At 54.1% G+C, this 7191-nt stretch overlaps 1 protein-coding gene across 3 annotated transcripts in view; it reads right to left on the reverse strand.

Annotated features, from left to right (window-relative positions):
• LOC135975007 (butyrophilin subfamily 1 member A1-like) overlaps positions 1–6565 on the reverse strand; it is a 47901-nt gene extending 41336 nt beyond the window's left edge. For 2 of the 3 annotated variants that reach the window (XM_065564995.1, XM_065564994.1), the window contains exon 1: positions 6417–6558. The gene's annotated coding sequence lies outside the window, so the exon portion shown is untranslated. Of the gene's footprint in view, positions 1–6416 lie in introns of all 3 variants that reach the window. The other variant, XM_065564991.1, reaches the window with a different exon arrangement.
• Between the last annotated feature and the right edge of the window lie 626 nt (positions 6566–7191).

Below are 7191 nucleotides of genomic sequence, written 5' to 3' on the forward strand. Positions count from 1 at the left end.
GTTTAGCCAACAGGTTTTGTATCGTCATCAGCAATAGATTATTGGCTCTAACCAATCTGCCTGATGACATGGAGGTTGCCTGGTCCTTTTTACTTCTACTCTCAACCAACCCACTGAGCAGATGATTGGCTATAGGAACCCAGCACGCTGACTGTGGCTATCGGAGGAGGCCTTCCAGATAATTAAATTGAAGGCCACAGCCACCAGCGTGCTGATAAGATAATCAGCTGAAGCAAAAATGTAACACCCTAACAGTCCACGATTGTGAGGCATATTATAACCAAGAGGCAGATGATGTTGAATTTGGCTTAGCCAGTGGCGACTCAAAGACAGCATTCCATGTGATCCGCAACCTCAGCGGTCAAGAAGCAGTCACTACAAACGGCATCCTGAATGACAGCCAAGGCCATCCATGTAAATAAGATGATGACATTCTCTCACTATGGGGGGAACATCACAGTGCCGTGAACCAAGCTACAGCTGCTGCTTGCTCAGAGCTGGACGATTTGGCAGCCACTGCAGTTCTGGACCCAGACATTTGTACTGATACACCAACGTTGGATGAAGTGAAGCACGCCATCTGCAAACTGAAGATGGACATGCGGCTGGTGCTGATGGCATCCCCCCAGAGCTATTAAAATGTGCTATTGACTCTCTGTGATAAATGAGGGGGGGTAGCTCCCTTTTATGGACACCCAGCCAGTCAGTAGCTATAGAATCCTCCTTAGCAGCTGTACCCTAATTGCCTTAACTGTAAAGGGTGAAGAGAAGCTTAACCTGAGTTGGCACCTGACCAGGGGAACCAATAGGGAGTTTGTACCCTTTCAAATTGGAAAAACTGCTGGGGGTGGGGGAGGGGATTGTTTGTCTCTCGGCTGGAGAGAGGGGAAGGCAGCAACAAGCTGCAAGCTTTAAGCCAGGTATGGGAAATCCTCAGAATCAGACCTAGAAACTCCTCATTTGGAACCCCAGATATGTAAGTAGCACAGGAAAAGTTAAGACAGATGCAATTAGAAACCATTTTGGTTTGTGGATTCGTCTGTGCTAACCCCAGGTGCTTTTGTTTTGCTTGTAACCTTTAAGTGGAACCCCAAGAAAGTTATTTTTGGTGTTTAATCCCTAAAGCCTGAGTTTTCAGATGTGTTTCTTTCTTTTTTAATAAAATTTACCTTTTTTTAAAGAATCCTTTGATTCCAAAGTCCTTAGAGAAGGGTTTGGTCTGTGCTCACATTGCTAAGGCAGCTGGTTGGTATTTTATTCTTGAGTCTCCCCAGGAAAGGGGGTATAGAGGTTTGGGGGGATATTTTGAGGGGATACGGATTCCAAGTGACCCTTCCCTGAATATTTGTGTAAGTCACTTGGTGGTGGTAGCAAAATCTGTCCAAGGCAGAATATTGTGCATTTCAAGAGTTTTAACCTAAGGTGGTAGAAGATAAGCTTAGGGGGTCTTTTAGAATTCAGATTTGGGGGGGGTATATCCCGACACCCTCTAACTCACACACGGAGGTGCTCCATCAGATTTGAATCAGCATCTGCCATGAGTCGAATACAACAAAGATGGAACCAACATCATCTCAGCATGACAACCAAGTTCAGGATGTATTTGAGCTGCATCCTCCCCATATTGTTGTACGGCTGTGAAACATGGACACTACGCAGCTCAGACTGGGGAAAGCTGGAGGCTTTCCACACCAAATGCCAACATCGTATACTGGGCATAAAGTAGAATGACTTCATGTATAATGAAGATTTTTATGGTTGCTCTGGTCTACAGACTACTGGGGCCATTGTCTGCAGATGGCACCTTACACTTTTCAGACATGTCGCAAGAATGCCACAAGACCTTCTGGGAAACTCCATTATCTGGGTGGCTTGAAATATCCTGGTTAAAATTCCATCAACTGAGGGGTGGAGGCAGCCCAAAGGCAGCCCCCCATTACATTGGTTCATCAAGTCTGTTCCCATGTTGGATTCTCAGGCCATCAAGCCCTTCCAGCTGCACAGGAATGGACCAAATGGGGAACGATCATGAGGACCAACTGTTTGGCTAAGCATTGAAGAAGAAACTGGAGGACTTATTGGTGGCCTTGAAGAGTAGTTACTTCTAAGGGAGCCATCTGGTAGGGGACCAATCCTGACAAAAGGAGTGATCCATCTGTGGACTCGACTAACTCAGGGAGTCGTTGCACTGGGAGGGGATCTTGTGCAGTTTAGACAAACTCCAGATCCATGAAATTGCCTGAGGCACCCGAGTCGACCAGCACCTCTAGGTTGATATTGGACATCACACGGTGCTGGAGCTGAAGAGGGAGTTGGAGATGTGTTGGACACTGATTTCCCTCAACAGGGAATTGGCCGACAAGTGTTGGTGGGGGCTGCTGGGGAGAGGGGAAGGATGCCAGGAGGGCAGAGGGTATGAGGAGAGGGGTGGGTTTTGTAGGCCAGAGGTGAGGAGTGTGGAGGGGCAGGTGCCAGGAAGGCAGAGGGGGGTGAAAGGACTGGTGGATGCTACAAGAACAGAGGTTGCTGGGGGAGGGGCAGGTGTCGGGGGCCAGAGGCAGGGTGAGCAAAGGGATAGGTGTACAGAAGTGCAGAGGGGGGTGAGGAGTGGAGCAGGTGCTAGGGGGCAGAGAGGAGGAGATGAGGAGTGGGTACCCAGAGGCAGAGAGAAGGGGAGGAGAGGGACGGGTGGTAAGAAGGCTGGGGATGGTGAGGTGAAGGGCAATTTCTGGGTTGCCTTGGGGAAGAGGGGGTGAGGTGAGGGGTGGGCACCAAGAGGTCAAAGGGGGGGTGGGGAGGGGCAGGTGCCAGGAGCATGGGGGGAGAGGGCGAGGGGATAGGCAGGCGTCAGGGGACAGAGGCTGTGCAAGGGGAGGGGCATGTGCCAGGAGGGCAGAGGCGGGTGAGGAGACAGGCAGGCTCTGGCTTTGTCTTGCATTGTCTGTGCTGGGGTTGCTGAGGCCATGGCAGCCAGACCCTCAGTGTTTCTGTTCTCTTCCCTTGCTCCGCTCTGTGCGGGCTTGTGCTGGCAGCGGGAGGTGTCTGCTGCGGGTATCAGCTATTCTCACTCCCAGGAATGAAGACTGAAGAGGTGCCAGGAGTGGGAGGAGGAGAAACAAGAAGGAAAGAGAGAGTGGGAAAGGAATGGGAGATCGTCAAGGAGGAGGAGTGGAAAAGCAGAGAAGGAACAGAGGAGAGGGGCTGGGAGCACAAACAGACTGAGTGAGCAGCCTCTGAGTATCCTTATTTGTTATGCTCTGTAGAGCTTGTTAGAGGCTTGCTGAGAAAAATCACCCAGCATCCCCCCTGCACCGGACAGTGTTCCCCTGCACACCCCACAGTCCCTCTGGGACACAGACAGAATGGAGGCACGTCCTCCTCCTCAATTAGGGTTACCATTCGTCCGGATTCCCCCGGACATGTCCGACTTTTTTCAGTTAAAAATAGCGTCCGGGGGGAATTTGTCAATGTCCAGATCTCCCCCGATGCAGAGCATGCACGGCTTACAGGGCAGCCAGCCGGATCGTGCCACTCGCATGGGGCTCCGGCAGCCAGAGCCCCTCCTCCACTACCCCCTCCTCTCTCCTGCAACTTGACACCACTCCCCTCCTCTCTCTCCCCCTCCCTCCCTGCATTGGCAGATCACGGCCTCCGGCAGTCTGGAGCTCCGACCCTGCTCCCCTCCCCCGCTGTCGAGCGTGCTGCTCTGCAGCACAGTAAGGGGGCCAGGGGGTCAGAGAAGCGGCAGGGAGGTTTGGGGGGGGGTAGTCAAGAGACAGGGAGCAGGGGGAGAGTTGGATGGGTCAGGAGTTCGGGGGGGCTGTCTGGGGGTTGGGGGGTGTAAGGTTTTGGGCAGAGTACAGGTGGGGGGGTCTCAGGAGGGGGCAGTCAGGGGACAAGGAGCGGGGGGGTGTTTGGGAGTTCTGGGGGGGGCTGTCAGGTGGCAGGGGTGGGGAGAGGGATCGGAGCAATCAGGGGACAGGGAGCAGAGGGGTTTAGATGGGTCAGGAGTTCTGGGGGGGCTGTCAGGGGGTGGGGGTGTGGATAAGGGTTGGGGCAGTCAGGGGACAGGTAGGGGGGTAGGGTCCTAGGGGGCCAGTTAGGATGTGGGGAAAGTCTCAGGAGGGGGCAGTCAGGGGACAAGGAGCAGGGAGGCTTAGGTAGGGGGTGGAGTCCTGGGGGGCAGTTAGGGGCAGGGGTCCCAGGAGGGGGCAGTCAGGGGACAAGGCGTGGGGGGGATGGTTGGGGGTTTTGAGGGGGCAGGAAGTGGAAGGGGCAGGGGCGGGGCTAGGGCAGGACGGGGGCGGGGCTAGGGCAGGGCTCCTCCCGTCCTCTTTTTTGATTGTTGAAATATGGTAACCCTACCTCAATACACTTTGGCCTAGTGGATGGTGCCCTGGGGTAGGAGCAAAACAACCATAAATACTAGACTCATCTCTCGTGCTGGCAGAGTAACCGGTCACCTGGGGAAGAAGGGAGACTTTAAACGTGTGTGACTCCCTCAGTCCAGGGTGTTGACCAGTTGGATTCACTCACTGATGCAGTGGGGGAGGGGAGCCCTGGCTACTAGTAATCCTGAAGCAAACCTGCTGGAAATGGGAGTTTGAGTCCTGTAAAATACAAGCTCCTGGCTAGATCCTACAGGCTGAGACTTCTCTCCCTCAAGAGATATTGGACTTCCCAGAAAGGCAAAAGACTAATCACAGGTGAGGCACACCAAATACGGACAATATATGGGGAAACGGGGCTGAAAGCAACCGAATATAAAAGCTGGTGACATAAATACCAACGTGTCCTTTGAAATAATTGCTACAGTGCTGGGTTCCTCTTCCCACCATTTCTGTGGCAGTCTGGTTGTCGTGGCCCACGAGGAAGAGCCTGGTGACACCTCCTGATTAGAACCCCGCCCGGAGGGATCTGCACCACGCCTCCCTGGAGCCCTCCTCGCGCCCCCCCAGCTTACCTGCCACTGCTTATTTCCAGGTTTCTCGTGCGAACATCTGATTCGCGGGAAGTAGGGGAGGGGGTGGAGCGTTCAGGGGAGGAGAGCTGGGGGCGGGGTGGACAGCTTCTGGAGCTTGGGAACCGGCTCCACCTCACCGCTGGGCACGGGGCCCTCTTAGGCGCGGGGCCCGATTCAAGGGAATCGGGCGAATTGGCCTAAAGCCGGCCCTGGTTGGACCCCCTCATCCCCGCTGATTCATATATCGACTCCGGCCACTAGGTCATGCAGCCCTGAGACTAAGGGCAGTCATAGTGACATGCCTGTGGGCCCAAATGCTCTTTGCCCATGGTGAATGGGTATATAGGCCCCGTGACACACACAAACAAAGACAAAAAATAGAAACATGAGGTGCTAGAGGACACTGTCTGGGGAGTTATGATGATAGTTTGATTATTTGTTGAGGTTTTTAATGATAAAAGTGTAGCTAGCTAAAGTAGAACCATATCTACTTTCATGGAGACCAAATTTAAGGCCAGAAGGGACCATTAGATCAGAGTAATGGTCTCAAGTCTGTTTGTCTGATTCTGAGGCTGGAAGAACCCAGCCCTGGGGAACCTAGGTCCTGCTTGCCAAGCAGAATCTTATGCCTAGTAAGGGCCAGGTGAAGGGCAGTGGCTTTAGCAGATGTTACTGAGCATGCTCAGTTTGTGTGCGACGGCTGAGTGTACCCTAAGTAGCAAATTCCTACAGAGAGCCGTTTCCTACACTACACTAGTTTCTCCCTGAGAATCCCTTCAGTGAGGCCCATTGGTGATAACAGCCCATCTGAAGGGACCTCAGTGCTGTGTGTCCGGAGATCTCAGACAGAGCCGTGCAGCTGGGGATTCAGAGCCTGGAACTCCCCTCCCTGCTGAGTCACAGAAAGAAGCTTTGAACCAGAAAGTCTGGAAGGTCCCACAAAATTCTACAAAGATCTAGAACATTCTAGGAGGTTAGTGACAAATGAGCCACATAAGGAAATCCTGAAACATTTTACTTCAAACATTTGATTTTTCCTTTTATTGCTAACAACAAAAACAGCCCCACGAGCCCGGCGCCCCCAAGCCTGGCACCTCAGGCCTAGTCTTCACTTACCGGAGGGTCCGGCGGCACGCCATCGATGTTCTGGGATCGATTTATCGCGTCTGGTTAAGACGCGATAAATCGATCCCGGATCGATCCCGGAAGTGCTCACAATTGGCGCCGGTACTCCAGCTCGCCGAGAGGAGTACGCGGCGTCGACGGGGGGAGACTTCCGGCCGCGTCTGGACCGCGGTAAGTCCGGAGTAAGGTACTTCGAATTCAGCTACGTTATTAACATAGCTGAATTTGCGTACCTTAGTCCGAAGTCCGGACTAAGTGTGGACCAGCCCTCAGGTAATCGCCTCGGTTACGTGCCCCTAAATCCGGCCCTGGTCCCCATGTCACTTACCGAGGCTGCAGCACCAGTTCCGCACATGGGGTCACGAAGCTGGAGGGTTTGAGACTCAACCTGTCATCGTTATTTTTGTTACATTTGTAGCTGAATTGACAGGGCCGAGCCCCACGCCTGGGCCTTCCACATGCTTCAAAACTGAAAGTACAGAAGTAAGGGGAAGTGAACGTAACGGTCCGGTCCGTGTCCCTGGCTGGTTGGGGCGGAGCAAATTCCTCTTAAAGTACCAGTCCCCCCCCTCCAGGGCCCGGAGCTGGCAGGGTGTGCCTGGTAGGGGCAGTTTCCCAGGTGAGCCAGTGTAGGGGTGTCAATGCCCCCCAGCTGCTGTTCCTGCTCCCCAGCGATCGCTGGGTTCTGCCCAGCACCGTCCACCACAGCTCTGTCCGGCTGAGGAAATAAAGCAGCAGCAGCAAAAAGCACCAGCCAGTTCTCACCCACCCCCCCGACCCCCACTGCCCTGCCCTGGGTGGAGGCAGAATGAGGAAGGGGGGGGATGCTGTAGGGGGAGGGGATCTGAAATCCAGAGTGACTGAGTGGGGATGGGTGGGAAGCAACAGCTGATCAATGGGGAGGGGAGGAGAGATCAGAACGGACTGAATGTGACTCGGGAACTGCCCGGCTGTAGCTGGCTCCGCACCTGCAGGCGCTCAGGGGAGCAGAGCCGGGGGGGGGGGTCAGGGAGGGCAGCAGCTCTGGGACTCGCAGACCACTGCCCCCCCCTCCCCAGGAGCAGAGCTGGGACAAGCAGGGGCCCTTGGTGCAGAGTCACTTT

The sequence above is a fragment of the Chrysemys picta genome, chromosome 12 (assembly GCF_011386835.1).
Source record: "Chrysemys picta bellii isolate R12L10 chromosome 12, ASM1138683v2, whole genome shotgun sequence".
In the NCBI taxonomy this organism is placed as follows: domain Eukaryota; kingdom Metazoa; phylum Chordata; order Testudines; family Emydidae; genus Chrysemys; species Chrysemys picta.